The following is a 19,034-nucleotide window of genomic DNA, read 5'->3' on the forward strand; positions in this document are numbered from 1 at the left end:
CAGTTATGGACACTGTTTGGATTCAGGGGGTGTTTTCTTGGGGAATGATTGATGGCACCTTTCAAGACACTGGGAAACCTAAACCCCTTGTGAAAGAGGCTGCACAAATCCAGGGGCTGTTAAGCAGGCAGGATCGAATCTAACCCCGCACAGGTGCGGGTTACAAATGTTGAGAACCAGTAAAAAAAAAAATCCCACCACTTTTGCTCATGCTGTCCTTCACTGAGTAGGGACTTTCATGTCTCAGCAGCCAATGTGGTTTAGATCAGGGCTGACGGGGCTTTTAAAGAGACCGTTTTGTCTTGCTTTAAGCACTTAGATACTTGTCCTGAGGTTCCTCCGGATAAGCAAAAATCAGGCTGCAGGAGCAGTCACATGGAACATGTCCAAGAAACAGCTGGGTGCCGCAGGAAGCTGTATGGGGGATCCAGCATGCGGCGCTCTTCCCTTTGGATCAATGCACACTGAAGTGTCTCCAAGTGCTATTTTGGAAATGCTGACCTGCTTGAAGAAGCGATGTAACACTGATGCCCCTTATTAAAGGTGGCGTGGCGCTTTTCACAAGCACACTGCCATTTGTCCCACTGTCCCTTGAGGCATTATAGCTGGCCCCCCTAAAATTTCCCCCTGATATTTGAGTTGGAGACCGTACAATTCATTTCACAGCTCCTTGCTGCTGTGCGGTTTTGGAATGCACTGTTAGCTGCTGATTTCCACCCCAGAGGTGGCTGCATCTCCATGGTGCATGAGCCCAAATGCATTTTTGTCTTTTCATGAGACTGTCTTGCCTCAGAGCCACTTATGGAACAGAAACAATGCGAGGTCTGGTCTGCATGAGGTATTTCCACCATCCATGAACTGCCACCAAGACTGGACTGCAAGTTAGTTTGATCCCATAATTCGGTCCCAGAAGCATTAAAAAAAACTCATGATAAGTGTAAAGGCAAATAATGCCACACTCCCCCTGCATTGGGCTTTGTTATCAGTTAAGGACCCCAGAACAGATTCAGGATTCGATTGGAGATTTGGGCAAAGGTGCGTTTTGGTTCTTATTTTTCACACCTTGACTCCCTGCATAACAAGTGTCACCCACTTGCTCTTCAGAGACTAGTGAGAGGGGCAAGGTGGGCCAGTGGGTAGATCACTGCCAGGCATTCAAAGGACTCAGGTTCTAGTCCTGTCTGTGCTTCTTGCCTTGCCTTCCCATGGTTTGCCTGTTTCAACTGCAAGCTCTTCAGGGCAGGGAGTGTGTCTTACTAGTTGAGCGTACAGCGCCTGGCACAATGGACCCCGATTTCCGTTGGAGCCTCTAGGGGTTAATGACAGGTTTCAGAGTAACAGCCGTGTTAGTCTGTATTCGCAAAAAGAAAAGGAGGACTTGTGGCACCTTAGAGACTAACCAATTTATTTGAGCATGAGCTTTCGTGAGCTACAGCTCACTTCATCGGATGCATACTGTGGAAATTGCAGAAGACGTTATATACACAGACAGGGTTAATGTTAATAATTTTTATTCCTCTTTGGAACCCCCCTTCAGGTAGTTGATAACAGCCTTCAAATTCCCCCTCACTCATCTGCAGACTAAACAAGTCCAGTTCCCTCAGCCTCTCCTCGTAAGTCGTGTGTCCCAGCCCCCTGATCATTTTCGTTGCCCTCCACTGGACTCTCTCCAATTTGTCACCATCCCTTCTATAGTGGGGGGACCAAAACTGGACGCAGTACTCCAGGTGTGGCCTCACCAGTGCTGAATAGAGGGGAATAATCACTTCCCCCAATCTGCTGGGGGAAATTGGGGAAACTGAGGCACAAGACAAGCAACAACTTGCCTAAGGTCACCCAGCAGGCCAATATCAGAGCTGGGAATAGAAGCTGGGTTTCCTGAATCCCACTCCAGTGCTCTAACCACTAAGCCACACTTCAGCCCCCAACCATGGGATGTTGTCTTGCCTCTTTTCGCTTTACTTTGTGGTTTCCTTCCCTGTGCTGCTTGCAAGAGGGACACTAGGCCCTCTCCGTGCTAAGGATAAGAGACTGTCAAAACCTTTTGTTCTCAGCCTTCTCCTCTACAACCTTTAGTGGGTCTCCTAATGAAAACAAGTACCTGTGTCCACCCACCCCTGATTCTCTTCTGAGGCCGAGACTCGTTCAAGGCCAAATCATGTATTGTTTGAACTCAAGGACACAGTGCCCCTGCTTCCCATCCACCGCATCACAAGACAACCTCAGTGTTAGGGTAACAGGGTCTGCTCCCCACGCCCATTACTACCCATGAGATTGCTGTGGGGCAAACAAGAGCAGAACTTGGCCCTTTAGCTCATTTGGGTCAAGCCCCAGTTACATCCAAGACCGAGCTTTAACTCTGAGCCCTGCGGTGACAGCTGCACACCTGTGGGACAATGAAGACTGCAAAGCCCTGAACAGAACCAGGCAGCAAAGAGCCCCCTCTCAAGCAGATCAGGCAAACCTGGAATCTGACCCACTTTAAGAAACACAGCAAAGCCTTCCCCTTTGAGAGAGCCCTCCCACCACAAGTCACGCTCACCATACAGACACACTCTGCCGTTCTCAGACTTCCTGCTACTCTCCTCCCCCAAAATACCCTACCCACCCTCTACATCTCCCCCCAGAAAACCCTACCCAAGCAAAGTTTTGGCCCTGAAGCAGGAAAGGGGCCAGAGACTTCCTGAAGCCCACCACGCTCTTGCTGTTGATTTTACATGGAAGGTACACAGATCCTGTGATGAGTGGCAAGATAAACCCTAACCTTGATATTTACCATTGCTCGCTTTCAACGCATCATGCTACAGACCGCGCTGGCTTCTTCCATCCACCTGGCCCAGGGAGAGCTCCAGTCGGTCGGTTACGAGACACGAAAATTCAGTCAAGCTATGTATGACACACCCAGTGTGACCTGTGAACACAACTTTGCAGGCTGTTGAGTTTGTCCAGGGCCTCTGCAGGTGGTGTACACAGACAAACAGAACAGCACTTCACCCCCACATCAACTTTCACTTTATATTTCGAGTAGAAGTGAAATAAATCACAATCCATCCTACTGGAACACCAACAGATCCCGGTCGTCGGCAGGTGGGATCGAACCTGGGACCTCTGGAGCCTAGTGCGTGAGCCTCCACCGCATGAGCTAAAAGCCAACTGACCGTTAGCTCAGGCAGTAAAGCAGACTCATTTGATCTCTCTCTCTAAGTGGTCTCGGTGCCACTGGATGGGACAGAACACCACACCCAGGAGGTGTGTGGGTTACATGAGCAAACAGGAGACTTCTCGCTATCTACTGGAAGTGTAGACTTCCTCTGACTGGCAGACAGTCACGGGCTGACCGGCAGCTGCACCGCAGGAGAAACTAAACACATGACCCAGTGGCGAGCATGGGAAACTAAGCACCATTGGATGGTGTGTCACTTACACAGCCCGAAATCGCTCCTCTCCCAGGCACTGTACAAAGTAGTGTCACGGGCAGACTTACAAACAGCTAAGCAAGGCAAGAGAGAAAGGATGGTCTTGTGAGAGAGGCATAAGGCTACAACCCAGGAGTGCTTGGTTCAATTCCTGCATCTAGTCCGGACTCCCTTTTTGATCATGGTCAACTAACTTAATGGCTATATGCCTCGTTTCCCCATCAGTGTTATACGGGTGATAACCCCTTCTACCTCCTGTCTATTGAGATGGTAAGCTCTCTGGGGACTGCTTCTTACTACGTCTTTGTACAGCTCCTAGCACAATGAGGTCCTGATCTCCATTGGTGCTTCCAGGCACTCCTATACTATAAATAATCGTAAACATAACACCTGGATCTACTCCTAATGACGTCAAGGGGGAGTCTTGTTTTGCCTGCGTTGGGTGTTGGACCAGACCCTTAATACGGGATAGCTCAGGAAATGTGCCTGGAATCATTTCAGAGGCAGATCGCCTGCTGTACCACAGAGCAGGCCTGTTAGTGCGTGATGGCATCTGTGAACTGAGTGGACGTATTTGCTGTACAGAGCCTTTTGCTCAGAGGCCGCAAGTGAGTACCGTTGACAGAAGGTTACGGTCAGTATTAACAATCAACAGGAAAACATGGCAGTCCTGAGCAAAATATTGGCCTGCAAGCAGAAGAGGAGAAAGTACAGCGAACACGGGGAAATGAATTGAGAGGCAGTGCAGCCTAGTGGCTAGGGCACAGAGCTGGCACCCCAGAGACTGGGGGGTGGGGGGGGAGGGAAGGTGTGTGTCTGTTTTCAGCTTTGCTACTCAGTTGTGTTACCTTGGTCACATCTTAATGCCTCTGGTTGTGTCTTGTCTGTCTAGACTGTACATTTTTCAATGCAGGCACTGTCTCTTACTCAGTTTATGGCCAGTGCCCCACATAATGGGGGTCCCAATCTTGTGTGGGGTATCTAGTTATTATGATAATACAAAGAATAGCAGCACACTGCCCTTTTGTAGAGTCTCCTCTAAGCATCTCAAAGTGCTTTCCAAACACTAACCCTCATCCCATCCCCCTGGGGCAGGTAATCAGTGTAACAATGTGTGACCTCTCGGCTGTTGGTAGGCTGCTCCTAAATCCAGCGGATTTAAGAGAGGGATGCGTCCGCTCTGGGTTTAGTGCACAGGGGTCTTTCAGATGCATTGGGACCAGTGAAATACAGCGAGGGGGGGGGGGGGGAATGTGGCATAACTCCCACTGAGGCCTCTCAGCCCTGCGGTGTCACTTGTGTTTCATCAGCAGTGGGCACAGAGGCTGGCAAGCAGCGTTGGAGGAGAGAGATCTTTACTGAGCCCGCTGAGAGGCCCGTGTTACTACAGTTTGCACAGCAACAGCCTGGCCTTGCCTTGCCTTCCGGACCCCCCCAGTCACAGCTAACTAAGTCTTCTCCATTGCCTCCCTTCCTACCACAGCTTGTGCTAACATGGCATTGGGGGGCGGGGAGGGAGGGGGAGGGTGCACATCTTACACACCAAGAGGGGCAGAGAGGGGTGTAGCAAGAGAAGCAGCTCAGAGGAGGCTGTAGGTAGATTCCCCCCACCCCGACTTTAATTTGCGCTGGCACTATTCCCCAGTCTTGGAGCCAAATGCAACCCTGGTGCAAATGGACACAACCCCCACTGGCTCACTTTGCATGGCCATTGCATGCCAAAAAGGCTCGATTTACTCTTCTTTGCCACCGACACCCATTTCCTGACCAATTACACTCTGTGGGTAACTCACACCACCATTTACATCCCCACTGCATTTGGCCCGCATAGCCCAGGTGGATGGGGATCTGTGCCAGGAATACCTACCCGGATCGCTCAGCCTGGAGACAGTCTTCACCCCATGGAGCTCGCATCTGTGTTTCTCTTCGGTTTGGTTTGCATGTTGGACCCAGGTTCGAGGCGAGTGGATACCGCAGGGAGGGAAGATCATGGTTACATTTTTAACTTACTAACAATTCCTCTTTCGGCGCACTCTGAGACAGCAGCAGCCTCTGCAGAGCGCAGGGCATTTACTTAGTAGCAGGAAGCCGACACCTGATGCTGCCTCCAGGAAAATCCTTAACTACATTCTAACAATGGCCTTTGTTTACAGGCATAAATCATTCGACTCCCACTTTTCTCTAGTGAGGCAACAGTGAATGCGGCAAAATTTGACTCCTGAGCCCAATTCAGTTCTCAGGTGCAGTTACTCCACATCTACACCAGTGTAACTAGGATTCTGGCCTTCTTTGATACCCTCCGGCCAGTTAGAAAACACAGAGACATACACTGAACAAAAATACAATGCTGGCACAAAAACAAATGGGGATAAACTGGCCAGGAGTCAACTGAAGCTGGAAATTAGAAGGTGTCTAACCATCAGAGGAGAGAGGGTCGGGAACAGCCTCTGCATAGCAGCAGTGGAAGCAAACAACCGGACTAGTTTGAAGATGAAGCTTGCCAAGTTTCTGGGTTGCCTGCAATAGCAGGGACTGGACGCAAGGACCCAGGATGGGCCTCACTGGCCTGTATTCCTAGCGAGCTGTTTAATAAAGATGCCCATCACCTTGGTATCTAAGCACCAAACAAAAATTATGCTAGAAGACAGAAGTGCAGGAAAAAAGGGTGGTTTTCCTTGTCACATTCGCTGTTATTTAGGAGACTGGTCCAGATCTGGGAAATTTATTTAGGTTCATAACTTCCACTATTTTCAGTTAGTGCAGCCTTGTGGGTCCCAGGATATGAGACAAACAAGGTGGGGGAGAGAATATCTTTTATTGGACTAACTGCTGCTGGTGAGAGACAAGAGCTTTCGAGCTACCCAGGCCCTGAAGAAGAGTTCTGTCTCGCTTGAAAGCGTCTCTCTCACCGAGAGAAGTTAGTCCAATAGTTAATCCTCACTCAGCTTTGTCCCACTGATTTCAGTGGGAGTTTGGAGCCTAAATACCTTTGAGGGTCTGGGCCTGCGAGTCTGGAGGGCAATCACCTGAAACTCCCATCAGGAGAACGGGCAGAGGCTGAGCACAAGACGCGTGGTGGTTTGAAAACGGCTCAGCACAGCCTTCCAACTCTGCCCAGCAGGAAGCCAGGACTAGAGTAACGGGCTGCTGGTGAAGGCGGAGGAGGGGAGTAAGTAGATCTGTGCACGTGTGCAGAGCTGCAGGGGGGGAGAGAAGAGGGGTAGTCCTAGATCAGAACTAAGGTGCATTAACAGAGCTGCCTAGATCCGGCATGGAGGGGGTTGGGGCCCACGCCGCGATAGAGGGGCAGCTGCAAGGTTGTGCAGGCAGCCCAGGGCTGGAAGACAGGATGTACTGTAGGTCAGGATTGAGGCAGGGGGCACTCGTACAGCCACGTGTGGGCAGCCTGGGAGGGAAATAGGGCTGGGGAGCGGGTTGCAGGCTGAGACTGCAGTGCACTGGCAGAGCCCAGCACTGGAACGGCAGGTCAGGACCCAGGTGCATTGGCCCAGCAGCGTGCAGGTTCAGGACTGCACAAGCAGGGCATGCTGGAGGACAGAGTCACAGGGCGCTGGTAAGCCTGGTTAAGGCCTCCTGGCTGGAGCAGCGAGGTGCCGCAAGTCAGCATGTATTGGCAGGGTGGCAGGGCCGGAGGGGCTGCAGACACACACACACCTCTCAGCTGAGTTAAAGGAGATGCCCCCAACAAAGAGCCAAGCACAGCTGCCCGCTGGCTTGTTCACTGCACCCTCAAAACGGCTGCAGAGGCCAGTCATCAGGCACCGGCCCTCACACCTGGTGACCTCGAACTAACATGCAGGGAAATAAACTAAACGGAACAGTGGACAGCAGCTGCGAAAGGGGAGACCAACAAACCAACACATCCCCGTTCAGAAGCCCCCCAAACCAGCCAGCCAGCCGAGTGCAGTTTCCTTAACATTCGAGGTGACAGGCAGGCTTTTCCCCGTTCCCCCAGGATGTCAGGTCGGGGGGTGGGGGTGGGAATCCATTTAACCCACTAAAGGCTCTTAGTTTAGAGCAACCAGACTTACAGTCGGAACAGCTAAGTCTCTAAGGCCCATGGCAGGCTGCTGACCTGGTGCCTGCAGCAGCCAGCTCAGCTTCCAATCCCTTCCCCCTCCTCATCTGTCTTTCCTTGTTATACAGCCAAGCCCCAGGGCGGGGTAGGGCTCCTACATAGCCCAGCCAAGGGTGTCCATTGAATAGGTAATTACACCCCTCCGCTGGGGTGGGGGGAAAGAGACTTCACAGAGTCATACACTGTAATGCTATGAAGGCTAATGGTGATCATCTACTAGGTGCCCTCCTGCATAACAGAGGCCAGAGAACTGCACCCAGCAATTCCTGCATTCAGCCCATACCTCGTGGTTGAGCTAGAGCATATTTGCCCTCTGATAAACAGTGTAACAGTGCTGGGGCAGCCTAGAAATCCCAGCACCACAGGATTTGATGTGTCGCAGCCAGACCCTGACCCCAAATCCGATGCTGTTTGTGTCTTGGATGGCTTCCATTGCAGCTCACCGGGAGCGGCCTTCACGCTCAGAGCTGGAAGCAAGCAATGTGGCAAAAACGCTGGGCTCGCTCGGCTCGCGGTGATCTCTTCTGCAGCCCTGGGACCGTGTTTCAGGGCTGTCTGCTGGAGTTCTTTGGCTGCAGAAGGTGAATGCTGCAAACCTCGGAAACCGGCGTATGGTGCAAAACGGTACTGGCTTATGTACAAGGGCTAAATTCCCCTTGTCCCTCTGAGCTTTCAGTGGGACCAACACGTGCTAGGGGTGAATGTCACAGAGACTGAAAAAGAAAGGGAATAGGGACAGATGGCTACTTGGGCAGTGATTAGGGCACTAGGCTGGGACTCAAGCACCTGGATTTGATTCCCTGCACTGACACAGACTGTCAGTGTGACCTGGGGCAAGTCTTTGTGCCTCAGTTTCCCATCTGTACATTAGGGATAACAGCACTGCCTTACCTCACAGGAGTGCTGGGAGGATACATATGTACAGTTGAGACTATGAGATTAACAGAATGCACATCTCATTTTGGTAAGCAGAGTGCTTAGATAAGAAGGAAGCTGGAAATCAGGACTCCTGGGTTCTCATTTTTGCTCAGCCTGATGGTCTCACCATAGGTAACTCATGTGTTAACCTCCCACGTGCCTCAATTTCCCCATTTATAAACTAGGGTTAATACCTCACAGGCGGCGGGTGCAAGCTTAACTAATGTTTGTAAATAATTAGTGGTCCCTTAATGAAAAATGCAAAAGATCACCAGGCCCACAGGATTTATCATATTGTAGCAAATCATTGGCCGTCTACGACATCACTGTTCTGTAACTATAGCTATCCATAGCAGCAGCATAGATAAAAACTCAGCACCCCAGCACCTGAGCTAACAGAGAATCGCGAGCGGCTGTGCAGGGCTTGTTACACACAGTTAAGCAGTTTCAATTCCATCCAGCAGACAGCCGCAGCTCACATACACACCATGACAAAAACAAGTTATACCCTTTCCTTCTTAGAACCTGAAATTATGCTAGGAGTCACCTGGGACTGAACTCTAGTTATCTAACAAGGGGAGGTCAATTAATATCCCTGTTACTGATCCTGGCCCGCCAGCCCCAACCAGCAGTAAATTCACTTTACAGGAGACTAGATGCAATTCACAAATATGCTCTGGAAATGAGGGGTGGAATGCAAAAACCACCAACGTCCTCGCTGGGAAAAGAAACCAATTACAGGATGCAAAGGTGATTAGGGGATGGATCCAGAGTTCGGTGTGTCCCCAGCCAGCTAGGGTGTTTCTCTGATGGTAACGCCATCCATGTACACAGCACAGTGATTGGTTTCCTTGCCTGGTGTGTCTCCTCCCACAGGAGGGGCAGGATATTTGTAACCATCTCTCCTGCCTTCTTGGGAAAAGGCCCCTTGACAAAGGTGTAGGTTCTCTTTCCCCCGTCCCCTATAAGGAGGGCCATACTGAGTCAGAGCAATGGTCCATCTAGCCCATTATCCTGTTTTCTGACAGTGGCCAATGCTAGGTGCTTCAAAGGGAATGAACAGAACAGGGCCATTTACTAAGTGATCCACCCCTGCCATCGAGTCCCAGCTTTCTGGCAGTTGGAGGTTAGGGATACCCAGAGCATGGGGTTGCGTCCCTGACCATCTTGGCTAATTCACTATCCTAGGATGGTTGCATCCCTGACCATTCTAGACAAATTGGAGAATTGGGCCAAAAGAAATCTGATGAGGTTCAGCAAGGACAAGTGCAGAGTCCTGCGCTTAGGAAGGAAGAATCCCAGGCACTGCTACAGGCTGGGGACCGACTGGCTAAGCAGCAGTTCTGCAGAAAAGGGCCTGGGGATTATAGTGGATGAGAAGCTGGATATGAGTCAGCAGTGTGCCCTCGTTGCCAAGAACGCTAACTGCATATTGGGCGGCATTATTAGGAGCATTGCCAGCAGATGGAGGGAAGTGATTATTCCCCTCTGTTCAGCACTGGTGAGGCCACACCTGCAGTATTGTGTCCAGTTTTGGTCCCCCCACTACAGAAGGGATGTGGACAAATTGGAGAGTCCAGCAGAGGGCAACAAAAATGATTAGGGGTCTGGGGCACATGACTTACAAGGAGAGACTGAGGGAAACTCATCTTATTTAGTCTGCAGAAGAGAAGAGTGAGGGGGGATTTGATAGCAGCCTTCAACTACCTGAAGGGGGGTTCCAAAGAGGAAGCAGCTCAGCTGCTCTCAGTGGTGGCAGATGACAAGACCATTACTCCTCATTCTAAGTTGCAGTGGGGGAGGTCTAGGGTGGATATTAGGAAAAACTTTTTCACTAGGAGGGTGGTGAAGCACTGGAATGCGTTACCTAGGGAGGTGGTGGAATCTCCATCCTTAGAGGTTTTTAAGGCCCAGCTTGACAAAGCCCTGGCTGGGAGGATTTAGTTGGTGTAGGTGCTGCTTTGAGCAGGGGATTGGACTAGATGACCTCCTGAGGTCTCTTCCAACCCTCATCTTCTATGAGGACTGGTGTCAAAGAGCTGGATGTGAGCAGTCAGGACTAGTGGTGAGAGCAGAAGTCAGTCACCAGGAATCAGAACCAGGGGTCAAAACCAGAGTCAGAAAACAGAGCCAAGGGTCAAAGCAGGGTTACCTGGAGCAAGGCAGGGCTTCACCAACACAGGCACAAGAGTAATCACAACAAAGGCTTTGAGAGGCAGCTGAATTGCTCCTGCAGGGCTTAAGAGCAGGCCTGCTGACCCTGCCCACCAATCAGGCAGCGTAGCCAATCAGGCCAGCTGCGCTCGCTCGTTAGGCCACTCAGAGCCTGGATCTGCTGCTGGCCCTGATTCCTGACAGCCAGAGAGTAAATGACCAAGTACCACGCAGCGCTATTCACGAGAGCTGACAGGGACAGGACATGGGGCGGGGGATGAGGTGGGATTTCCGTACTGCTCACCAAATGTGCCTAGACATAGACTCTCACCTGCTGAGAGGCCCCATTGACTGGGTACTGTACAAATACAGAGCAAGAGGCAATCCTTGCCCTGAAGAGACAAAGCTTCATGAGGCACCAGTAGTTACAAATTAGCTGCTGTGTAATTTCTATGCACATTCTGTGAGTGCTTCAGATCTGAATGCACCTGAGATCCAAACTTCACCCTATCCCCAAATCCACTGTGTATAGATGCAGTGTTTTGCTTTGAGCCCATCTGTATCTAAAAACCTTATTGTGGAAATTTCCCATCTGGGGTTGGTGGCTCTTTGAACACAGCTGTTTGTCACGGTTCTTTGGGCTGGCTAGCAGCCGTGTCTGGGGCTGTAGGACTGTTACATTGGTGTGTTTGTCCTTCAGGGCTGCATCTGAAATCTTTTCTCTGTCCTCCAAACACTCAGGACACTTTGTGGTCGAATTTGACAGCAGAAAAGATCAAAGAGGGACATTTTCCAAAATGGGGCGAAGGGGAGATGAGGAAGCAGGCTTCAAAGAGGCAGCATGGCCTAGTGGGTAGGACACCGGACTGCACCTTGGCAGACCTGCCTGACACTGGCCTCCTGTGTGAGCTTGAGTGAGTCACTTTCCCACTCTGTGCCTCAGTTGCCCCTCCCACTCTTTATCGAGCTGTCCATGTGTGACAGCTGCTATCTTAGGCCACTCTGTGAACTGAGCTGGGGAACTTCTAGAGCTAAAGGCGTAAGTCACCACTAAAGAGCCAGGCTCCATGGCTATGAGCTGTAGCCGACTCACACCCTCTATGGCTTTGGCATACACAACACACCCTGGCCAGCCGGTCACACAGGCTGTATCCGTCCTGTGGATAAACAGCGCTTGGTTCCCCAGGGTTGTCAACCCAGAACCTTTCAGCAGCACTAAATTCCCTTCAAATAAACAGACAGCGGTTTTGGAAAGGAGCGATCCCTTATCTTGCCACACTCTGAAAGGCAGCATTGTTGCGCCGTGTAGTTTTATTCCCAATTCTGCAAAGCAGGGCTTATTTTCAAAAGTGAACGGCCAGGCACCCCGGGCGTCTCCCCCAGCCCGCGCCTGCCTCGGGATCCAGCCAGCTGAACAGACATCACCACTCACCTATTTTGCCGAGTGGACAGACCCTGGCTCTGCACCGCTGCGGTTTTTGGATTCACTCCCTAACCCCCCTGTCTCCGCTGGCCGATTAGGAACAGGCCTGCAGAAGTGAGCTGCACTTCTCGGAGCACTTCAGAGACTCTGCCAATCCCCAGCGACCCCACGACCCGGAGGTAACATCCAGGCGAAGCTGTTTTTAAGACAAGCAGAAGGAAATACTTAGGTGTAAAGTTACTTGGCAAAAGACGACCCGTTTCCCTTTTGACAGGGGCAAAATAAATACAATAATTGCCTGAAAAATGCAGCCACCCACTTAGAGAAGAGAGGGCAGCATCTTCTCTTCCGATGCTGCGCTGTGACCCTGGCAATCGGAGAGGTATCACAGGACTAAACTCGCTCCCACCTCAGGGCACAATGAACAGGAGGGGGAGTTGATAGCGGACCCAGTTCCACACGGCTTCCCCCGCACCCGGCTCCCAACAAGGACCTGCTTTGTCTGAGTATAAATGGATTCTCTCCAAGGGCTAGGTTGAAGGCATGTGCGAAGGGGCTGGCAACCCAAGGAAAAGGGCAGGGCCACTGCTTGGCCTCTCTCTGCTTCGTCCTGGAGGCTCCCTTTGAGGGAGCTTTTGGGAAACTCTTGGTAGTTTCTTCCCAAATGAAGGTAATGGGCAAAGCAGAAGAGGCCTATTCCAGTGGGATGAGCTGTCTGGGTGGCGCAGGGTGACGTATACCCCTCTTGGTGAGGAGCTAGCAAACGGGGGAGTTTTGCGAGGGAGTGCAAGGGGCATTAGATACACCTAATAACCATTCTCTAAACTTAGGCCAATAACCCCGCCCCCCCCCCCCCCAAAAACCCAAAACAAATAAACAAAAAAAGCTCTGCACAAGTGAAAAATAACGCCAGCAGAAGTTGAGCGGCGGGGTGGGGGCTAGCGAGTTTATTGCACTGAATGCAGCCTGTACGGCTACTTGTGGGCAGGTGGCATACGGGTACATTCAGTGCAAGCAACTTATGGCCTGTAGAGACTGACTCTGGAGACCAGAGTAGCTGAACTGGAGGAACTAAAGGAGACAGAGGGCTGAACAGAGGAGACTTTCAGGGACACGGCAGAGCGGCCCCTCCCCCAGTCTGACCGCCGCTGGGCTGTGGAGGAGGAGGAAAGTCTTGGGGAAGCAGAAAATCAAGCTGGAACAGAGGGAAATGATCCCATAGTTGCGACCTTCCTTCCAGATGATGTCATGGTGTCCTCACACTGAGGGAAGGGGGGGACCCCAGTTATTAGGAAGAAACAGGCAATAGTCATGGGGAATTCAAATTGCTTGCAGGGTGCAAAGGTTGTGGACATCTCAAGACAGCTAGACAGACTTGTGAGCAGTGCTGGAGAGGAGCTGGGTGTCATGGTACACATAGGTACCAATGACCTAGGGAAAGGTAGGAGAGAGGTCCTGAAGGCCAAATTTAGGCTTCTAGGTAAGATATTAAAGTCCAAGACCTCCAGGGTAGCAATCAGTGAGATGCTTCCAGTTCTACGTGCAAGATTAGTTAGAGAGGCAGAACTGCACAGTCTCATTGGGTGGATGAGGTTGGGAAGGTGGGATTTAGGTTTATAAGGAACTGGGGAACCTTTTGGGAAAGGGGGACCCTACACAGGAAGGATGGGATCCACCTAAACCAAAACAGAACCAGGCTGCTGGCATGTAAAATTAAAAAGCTCATAAAAGAGTTTTTAAATTAAAGGCTGGAGCAAAGCCGACAAAGTTTGGACAAAGGTATCCCTGAGGAGACGATTTGCTAAAGGGGATACTCTTTATCCTAGTAAAGAGGGGAGGATGGAAGTGGATAAAGTACGGATAGGAACTAAAGAGAGACAGTCAAATGAAACAGAGCCCCATTCAGTTACATCACATGAAGGCAGACAAGTAAATATTGACAAATTTTATGTGTGTTTGTATGCAAGTGCTAGAAGTCTAAATATTAAGATGGGTGAATTTGAGTGCTTGGTTTTAAATGAGGATATTGATATAACAGGCATCACAGAAACTTGATGGAATGATGATAGCCAGTGGGACACGGTAATACCAGGGTACAAAATATATCGGAAGGACAGAGTAGGTCATGCTGGTGGGGGAGTAGCACTGTATGTGAAAGAAAGTATAGAGTCAAATATAGTAATCATCTTAACTGAACCAAACCGTACCACAGAATCTCCATGGATAGAAATGTCATCCTGGAATAAAAAGAGCATAACAGTAGGGTTATTCTACCGATCATCTGACCAGGACGGTGATGGTGATTGTGAAATGCTCAGGGAGATTAGAAAGGCAGCTAAAAGAGAAAACCCAATAATACTGAGGGATTTCGACTATCCCCATATTGACTGGGAACATGTCACCTCAGGACAGGATGCACCAGTAGAATTTCTAGACACCATTAATGGCTGCTTCTTGGAGCAGCTAGTCCTGAAACACACCAGAGGAGAGGCAATTCTTGATTTAGTCCTAAGTGGAGCACAGGATCTGGTCCAAGAGGTGAATATAGCTAAACTACTTGGTAATCACGACCATAAAGTAATTAAATTTTAACATCCTTGTAGGGGGAAAAATACCAAAGAAACCCACCATAGTAGCTTTTAACACAAAAATGAGGAAGCTAGTTCACTGGAAATTACAAGGAACAGTCACAAGAGTGAAATGCTGCAAGTTGCATGGAAACTATTTTAAAACACCATCATAGAGGCTCAAACTAAACGTATATTCCAAATTAAAAAAAAAGAAAAAGTCAGAGGACCAAAAAAATGCTACCGTGGCTAAACAGCAGAGTGAAAAAGGGAATGAACAGACCAGAACAAGACAGGAGACTGGGTTAGATGGACCATTGGTCTGATCCAATAGTATGGTATGCTATTGGTTTGTCTGACAACCTCCATCTTGGTAGACACATCAGGGATTGAACCGGGTACTTCTAGAGCTAAAAGCATGAGTCACAAGTGGCCTCGCTGGGCCTGCAGCAGACCACACCCTCTCCTGACAAGACCCAGTGAGGCACAACCAGCATACACTGACCAGGGGGTTACAGAAACATTTCAGGTTCAAACCCTGATATGTGTGGAAATGACTAAGGACCTGATTTCGCTCCTTCCCAGAAGGTGCCATACCCTCATTCTCCAAGCAGCCCACGGGGCGTGCTAGGCCTGGGTACAAGGGGAGGGAGATTCCGCTCCCAAGGAGAGTCAGATGTGCAGTGAGGAAACAAGCAGCATCCAGTTGGTGAACAATAGATCTATCCCTCTGTTTGGCTTGTTACTCATCCCCCTCTGAGCCTGATCCATTGTGGGCATGAGCCTGGGCACCTTTGCTCAAGCAGATGCTTTCAGCTGCTGCTTCAGTCCCTCATGGAAGAAGTCACACAACTTCTTTTTCTAAATATCCTTGCTCCTGAATAGCCCGGGGCAGGGGTGGGTGGTGGTAATAACCCAGGGTGGGCATATCCTAATATATGGCTCACACCCTGATGGTGTCTCTGTAGTTCTCTGGTCCCGACCTATGGTCTTGACACACCAGTTGAAATGAGGTCTGGTTGTGCATGGCCTTTATGCAGGTACGTAATGGCGGGCGAGGGCAGGACACAAGAAGTCTAATGATCCCCTCTGGCTATGAAATCTATGGATCTGTGTAAGCAGGGTCTGAATGAGCTCTCCTCTGACATCTAGTGCTGAGCTGGGGGAAAAGACTTCAGGAGCAGACCGTATTTACATAGACACGCCTCCTCTGCCGTAGGCGTGCAGCTGATGCTGATGGAGCTGCTTTGCCAAAATGATCCATTTTGCCTGGTTTGGGGTGATAAATCACTCTAGGGTTTGGATGCAGGAGTAACGAAGTGTTGCTATCCTTATTGTACAAGTAAAGGGCAGCAGAACAGTGCTTAGCATGTCCTGATTGAGGGGGTCACCCTAACCGAATGTCACTTGCTAAGCAGGTAGGGATGCCGAATCCCAGTTGAGATGAGAATGGGTGGGGAGTTTTTCTAAAAAGTGCTGTATACCATTTGACCTGCTCATCTTTAGCAGTTGATGGCAGAGCTGATTAGACTAACTCGAGAGTCTTTGGTGTCTAGAGCTTGATAGTGCTCTGGAGTTGTTATAGGAGCTAAGCCTCAGACCTTGTGTGCGGACAATGAAAGGTGACTGCTATTATCCTGGCTGGGAGGTTCTGTTTGCTGAAATCACTCAGGGCTGAGTTGTGAGAAGCTGAGAACGTCCTGGTCTGGGAGCAGTAAGTAGCAGTGGGTAATGGCAGCAGAGAGATAGCGGCCAGCCGTGGAGAAACAGCAGCAGATGCATTGCTCAACAACCCCGACCCGGGATGGGAGGTGAGCCCTGTGAATGCACCTCTGAACTCTGAGTCTTCACTAACCAACACCAGCAACTGTGAGTGGGGTGCAGTGGAGGGAGAGGGGAGTGATGTGTTAAAGGGATGTTGGTTCGTCGGACTATCCCAGCACAAGGTGGGAAACTGAGGCAAAGGACACTGCCCACTGCGCTGTGGGGTCAGGTTTGCTTATGGTCGCACACTTTTGAATGCGATTGTGCTGTTTTCCCAAATTAATGCTGGGTTCCCTTTGCTTTATAATAGACTTTCTCCTTTGTTATACACAGACTCGGTGCTTGCAAAAGGGGAAGTGTTGCCTCGGGGAGGCACCCGGAGGCGGTGTTAAATTTTCCCAGATTATCGGGTGGAGGCTCAAGACAGTTCTGTTATCTCTTGTTAAGAGGAACCCTGAGATAATGAACTTGGCCCTTGTTGCTGCCGACACCACTTGGCAGAAGGGTAACATAGATAAGTACCACCCTGTTAATTTCAAGGGAGTTATACCGGTGGGCAATTGGAGTAAGGCAGTGCCTGGATACTTTTTTAAAAGTCCGTATCTGTGTTGCTCACAACAGCATGAATTAAAGACTTTTAGGGTGAAATCCTCATCTCATTCAAGTCAAGGGGGGGGCGTTGGCACTGAATTCAGCGGCAATAGGATTTCACGCATATAATCTAGTTAATTTGCACTCCCTCCAACTTTTCAGTTTACTTTTGGCACCTTAAATCCACTTGAGCGATGGACACAAATTACTCACTTTCCTCTTTGTTCATCGATCATTTCTAATCAATTTAGCTTTCAGCGGCTATTGGAGTTCAATGCTGAAATGTTTGGGCTGCCAAAATAATACACTGGTAAAGACTATGTCATGGCTCCATTCTAGTGGCGGCTCTGTGGACCTAAATTGCAGCCGACCACCGCTGGTACCTGATGGAGGTAGCTCTTTGCTCTGTGTTTTGGTGCTGGGTTCAGTACCTGACGACAACAAGCATTTGCCAGTGCTACTAAAACCTTATTAAAACCAAACAAGATTGCTTAAAATTAAGGAATTTTCACCACCTAGGTGTTTTGTTTAGCATATTTACTTTGTTCAGCTTGGAGACTGATATTAGCCTAGTCAATTTCACTAATAATAATGACAAATTATAATAATTATCATGGTGCCTAGAGGCCCCGATGGATTTTGTGGATTTTACACAAGCAAGCAGTCGGAGAGACAGCCCCTCACGCAAAGAGTCTTGGATAATGCAAGAGGTGAATAAGACTAAAACCAGGGGGTTGGGGATGCGTGAACAAGGTAAGAATAACATGGGAGTATTTTCACACTGGGCTTGTTTATACACATTTTATACTGATTTAACTATTTCAGTGAGGGGCATGATTTTTACAGGAATAAGCAACATTGGTATGAGCACCTTTATACTGGTATAACTGTGTTCACCCTAGGGATAGTACTGATCAGAATAGAAAAAAATCACACCCTGGGCCAAAATAGTCACATTTGTACAAAAACTATTTGTAGAGCAGGCTGTAACTAGCTGTAGGAGATTTCCTGTCCTTTCTTCATATCCCTTCCCTGCTCTTCTGGCCACTGGGGTTTTTTTTATTTTGGGTGTTTCCAACACTGGAGGAAAATGTTGACATGAAAAGAAAATCCTGTTTTCTGTCCAATTTTTTAAAAAAGCAAAAAAATATGAAAATATTTTCAATTAATCTTTCATACTTTACATTGTTTTCGTTTAAAACCCCCAAGCACACAACAGCATACAAAGACGCGGTGGTTGGAAGTTGAAAAGAGCAAAGTTCAAACTTGGAACAAAGATGTCCATTTTGACAGTGAGGGTTATTAACCGTTGGAACAGATTCCCAAGGGATGCAGTGGAATTCTCCATCACTTGAAGTCTTTAAATCAACACTTGGTGTCTTTCTAAAAGGTCTGCCATAGTTCAACCAGTTGAGCTTGATGCAGGAATCGCCGGATCAAATCTATGGCTTGTGTAATATAGGTCAAACTAGATGATCAGAATGTTCATCAATCTAGGTCCATCAATGGCTATTAGCCAGGATGGGCAGGGATGGTGTCCCTAGCCTCTGTTTGCCAGAAGCTGGAAATGGGCGACAGGGGTGGATCACTTAGAATCATAGAAGGATAGAATATCAGGGTTGGAAGGGACCTAATCCCCAACTAAATCATCCCAGCCAGGACTTTGTCAAGCCTGACCTAAAAAGCCACTTGATCATTCCATGTTCTGTTCATTTCCTCTGGGACACCTGGCATTGGCCACTGTTGGGACACAAGATACTGGGCTACATGGACCTTTGGTCTGACCCAGTATGGCTGTTCTTATGTTCTCTTCTAGACTTAAAATGTAGGAAACCACTTTGTTCAATGCAATGCCTGATTTGGAGCCTAGAGTTCCCCTTAACATAGCAGTGGCTCCAGAAACTAAGGTCTGGCATTGCAGCTTCTAATTTTGTCTGGGTTGTCTCAAAGTCACTAGTTTTGTCCCTCCTGCTCCAGAACTTGCTGCAGTTCCCTCTACTTGAGACTGACCCAGAAGAGCACATGGAAGCTCTTGGGGGTCCATGTGCAGTGGGGAGGAGAGGCAAAGGGCAGCCTGTGGCACTGGTGCTCTGCACTGGGTC

Source organism: Natator depressus, chromosome 4, assembly GCF_965152275.1.
Source record: "Natator depressus isolate rNatDep1 chromosome 4, rNatDep2.hap1, whole genome shotgun sequence".
Taxonomy (NCBI): Eukaryota; Metazoa; Chordata; order Testudines; family Cheloniidae; genus Natator; species Natator depressus.